We start from the raw sequence: 4,928 nt of genomic DNA, 5'->3' as shown, positions 1-4,928 counted from the left end.
CCACTGAGTAGAGGAGTTCTCATTAATTGTGAAGGGTTTACACAAGTACATAGGTTCAAGCTTTCCTTTAGTGAGTACTAGTGAATGATTTAGTACAAATGACATTAGGAAATATTGTGAGAGAATGATCTTTATTTATAGAAGAGAGTTTCTAGTTTCATTCTAACATTGTTGTGATTGGCTTCTGATGTTGACACGTATCGCGCTATAATTGGCCTCCTGGTTGGAGGGAAACTCTTCTGGATTCTTGATGGTATAACGTTGACGGGTGCTCAGTAGTTTCAGGATTGGTCAAGTATGGTACAAGCAGTGCTCCCCTAAGTTCTCGAGTGAGGGAAGTTCCTCGGTTGGGGACTTGCAAGATCCAAGCCATTGAGTAATCACGAAACTTCTAAGTACCGAAGTGTGGTATCATTTTCACTTGCCTTATGTGTCTCATACGTAGATGTGGCATCTTCTCTGGAAGTACTTTTCCTCCATCCAGTGGTGGTATCTTTAACCGATGAAGATGCACAAGGTAATGTATCAATTTCACTTGAAGCTTACTTGTAGTTTTAGGCTTGGTCAAGTGCGATACAAAACCCTATAGTAGAAGTCCCCCAAGTCGCCGAGCTAGGAGATTTGCCGAAAGAGGTAATAGACAAGGTAAGCAATCAGACTTCCAAGCAAGCAACCTGGATCGGAGGTTCGACTTCGGCTTTTGGTTGATTATTCTCCTTCTCCTTGTGTCGTAAACAACAACAAGGATAAGGAGAAGCAAATGGAGAAGAGATGATATGAGATACTTTTGCTTTTGAAGAAGTAACTTTCCACAGGCTTATTCTTGAACTGGGTTGAAAGGTTTTCTGGTTTCCTCCAGAGTATAAGGTCGACTTAAGAATTTGAGGGTCAAAACAAGTCCATCAAATCAAGAGTGCATTCGACCTTGATGATATGGGATATTGTTGCGCTTGTCTCCACATGCTTCCTTGTATCCATCTCACTTGCCCTATCTGTTCCTCAGGTAAATGTGGTATCTTTTCTGGAAGCATAAGATGTTGAAGATGAGTACTCGAGAGCAATGCCAGGTAAGTAATCAGGCAAGGGGTTCCAGGCAGTCAGTTCCTGATTGGAAGCTTGATTCCAAGTGCTAACTGATTGCTCTCTTTCTCCTTGTCTTACAGGTAAGAACAAGGGTAAACGAAAAGACAGGGAAAAAGCATGATTTAGGATACTCTTGCTTTTGACCCTGATGATATGAGATACTCTTGCTCTGGTGTGGCTGGTTTGCATAGGTGTTATTGAGGGGAAGAAAGCTGAGTATTTTGAAAGGTATCGTTGAGAGTGCCCTCTCATATATGAGGAAGGGTTAAGCATTTTTGCAGGTCTGCCTGTCCGTGGAGGATGGAGGTCGACATATATAGGAGTCTCCCTAACAAGAAATAGTAATGCTCTTCCTTTACCCTTCTTGGTCGTAGCAATGTAGTGGGAGCTGCAAGCTTCACGTGTTTTAACTTTGTCAGAGCACTTTGAAAAAGTGGTATGTGGTATCTAGAAAGCTGATGTTGCGTGTGAAGATTGCAGACAAGCTTTATCCAAGGAAATTTGGCTTTTGAAGTTCGGAGAGCAATGCCTCTTTGGTTTTCGAACAAGCAATCCTGTCGAGGATCTGGATCTCGAGATTCGGAGAGCGGTGCCTCTTCGATTTTTGAGAAAGCAATCTTGTTGGGAGTTTGGCTCTTGAGATTCGGAGAGCGGTGCCTCTTTGATTTTTTAGAAAGTAATCATGTTGGGAGTCTGGCTCTCTAGATTCGGAAGACGGTGCGTTTTCGATTTTTGAGCAAGTAATAATGCTATTCCTTTACCCTTCTTGGTCATAGCAATGTAGTAGGAGCTGCAAGCTTCACATGTTTTAACTTTGTCAGAGTGCTTTGAAAAAGTGGTCTGTGGTATCTGGAAAGCTGATGTTACGTGTGAAGATTGCAGACAAGCTTTATCCAAGGAAATCTGGCTCTCGAAGTTCGGAGAGCGGTGCCTCTTCGATTTTCGGACAAGCAATCCTGTTGGGGATCTGGCTCTCGAGATTCAAATAACGGTGCATTTTCGATTTTTGAGAAAGCAATCCTATTGGGAGTTTGGCTCTTGAGATTTGGAGAGCGGTGCCTCTTTGATTTTTGAGAAAGTAATCCTGTTGGGAGTCTGGCTCTCGAGATTCGAAGAGTGGTTCCTCTTCGATTTTTGAGCAAGCAATCTTGTTGGGAGTGTTTTCTCGAATGTGAGTAAAGGTTGGGCATTTTTGCCAGTCTGCCTTGCCACGAAGCACGGAGGTTAACACACATTGGGACTTTCTAGTTATCAAGCTGTGGTGCTATTCCTTTACCCTTGTGGGTAATAGTAAGGTAGCTGGACCTTCAAAATTTATGTGTCTAAACTTTGTCAGAGATCTTTGGCAAAGTTATCTGTGGTACCCGAGGAGCTGATGTTGCATGTGGAAAGTGGTGCCTCTTCGAAATCCGGAGAGTGGTGCCTCTTCAAAATCCAGAGAGTGGTGCCTCTTCGATTTTTAAACCAACGACCCTGTTGCCCTTTCTTTTATAAGGGCACCAATTGTGTGCAAGGAGTTCATTATGAGAGTTATTGCTTGTAGGAATTTTCCCCTTACTTCAGAGATTTATTGCACCTCATTTCTCCTTCATCATTTCTAAGAATGTCTGGCCCATCCGACCGTCATTTTGACTTGAACTTCGGTAAAGAGGTAGCCATGCCTTCTCAAGACAACATATGGCACCCATCATTCTTATCCCCTACTGGTCCTCTTACCGTTGGGGACTTTATGATGAAAAATGATATGACCGCTGCGGTGGTGGCCAGGAACCTTCTCACTCCCAAAGATAACAGACTACTTTCCAAACGGTCTGATGAGTTGGCTGTTAAGGATTCTCTGGCTCTCAGTGTTCAGTGTGCAGGTTCTGTGTCTAATATGGCCCAACGCCTATTTGCTTGAACTCGCCAAGTTGAATCATTGGTGGTTGAAGTGATAAGTCTCAAACAGGAGATCAGATGGCTCAAGCATGAGAATAAACAGTTGCCCAGGCTCGCACATGACTATGCTACAAACATGAAGATGAAGCTCGACCAGCAACAGGAATTTGATGGTCAGATTTTACTTGATCATCAAAGGTTTGTGAGTTTGTTCCAAAGGCATTTATTGCCTTCGTCTTCTGGGGTTGTACCACGTAATGAAGCTCCAAATGATCAACCTTCGGTGCCTCCTCCTTCTGGGGTTCTGCCTAGTACTGAGGCTCCGAATAATCACCCTCTGGTGCTTCATCTTTCTAGGGCTCTACCGACTGCTGAGACTTCTCCTGAGCAACCTTTGTGAAGGCTTCCTCTTGTTTGTTTATTTTCATTCATGTATATGTACATATTTGTAACTTATCGGAGATATCAATAAACAAGTTTTGTTTCATTTCAACGTATTGTGTTAAATACACCAAGGCATTCTTTACTAAGTTCTTTGAATTTTTCCTTTTGTTGAAGCTTGTATGTTGAAGCTTTGTGAGTGAAGCATGTAGGTTGAGGTAGTGCTCCCTTAATTTCTCGAGTGAGGAAAACTTCTCGTTTGGAGACTTGAAAAATCCAAGTCATTGAGTGGTCGTGAGACTTCCGAGTATCAAGGTGCAGTAGCATATGGTAGGAGTCCCCTAAGTTTTCGGTCGAATGAGTTGACAAATGAGGCATTTCCTTTCTAAGTGGTAGCCCAAAACTCTTTCTTCATATATATTTGTTATGAAAGTTGTTAGGCCCAAAGAAGATGAGGCCTAGGCAATTTTTGTTTTCTTTTCAAATTTTCAAATTTTTGAATTTTCGAATTTTTGAATTTTCTAATTTCAGAAAAAAAAAAAAAAATATATATATATATATATTAAAGCTTTGTAGGTGAAGCTTTGGTGTTGAAGCTTTGTAGGTGAAGCTTTGAGGTTGAAGCTTTGTTCGACACTATGAATTGATTTTGCTTCACACTATCTTGATCAAGATAGTGTGAAGCTTTTGTAGGTGAAGCTTTTGTGTTGAAGCTTTGTAGGTGAAGCTCTTGTAGGTGAAGCTTTTGTGGGTGAAGCTTTTGCAGGTCAAGCTTTTGTGGGTCAAGCTTTTGTAGGTGAAGCTTTTGTGGGTCAAGCTTTTGTGGATCAAGCTTTTGTGGGTCAAGCTTTTGTAGGTCAAGCTTTTATGGGTCAAGCTTTTGTGTGTCAAGCTTTTGTGGGTGAAGCTTTTGTGGGTGAAGCTTTTGTAGGTCAAGCTTTTGTGGGTGAAGCTTTTGTAGATGAAACTTTTGTGGGTGAAGCTTTTGTAGGTGAAGCTTTTGTGGGTCAAGCTTTTGTAGGTGAAGCTTTTGTGGGTCAAGCTTTTGTAGGTGAAGCTTTTGTGGGTCAAGCTTTTGTGGGTGAAACTTTTGTAGGTCAAGCTTTTGTGGGTCAAGCTTTTGTAGGTGAAGCTTTGGAGTTGAAGCTTTTGTGTTAAAGCTTTTGTGGGTGAAGCTTTTGTGTTGAAGCTTTTGTGGGTGAAGCTTTTGTGTTGAAGCTTTTGTAGGTGAAGCTTTGAAGTTGAAGCTTTTGTTGGGTACCATGAATTGATTTTGCTTCACACTATCTTGATCAAGATAGTGTGAAGCTTTTGAGAATTTGTAGTTGTCCTCCATTGATGAAGCTTTTGTTGGTGAAGCTTTTGTGTTGAAGCTTTGTAGGTGAAGCTTTGGAGTTGAAGCTTTATAGGTGAAGCTTTGGAGTTGAAGCTTTTGTTGGGTACCATGAATTGATTTTGCTTCACACTATCTTGATCAAGATAGTGTGAAGCTTTTGAGAATTTGTAGTTGTTTTCCATTGATGAAGCTTTGTTGAATTTCCTTTTTTTTTTTTTTGGGGAAACTAGAAATTTGAAAATGTGGGAGA

This window comes from Malus sylvestris, chromosome 1, assembly GCF_916048215.2.
Source record: "Malus sylvestris chromosome 1, drMalSylv7.2, whole genome shotgun sequence".
Taxonomy (NCBI): Eukaryota; Viridiplantae; Streptophyta; class Magnoliopsida; order Rosales; family Rosaceae; genus Malus; species Malus sylvestris.
This window is presented reverse-complemented; position numbering follows the sequence as displayed.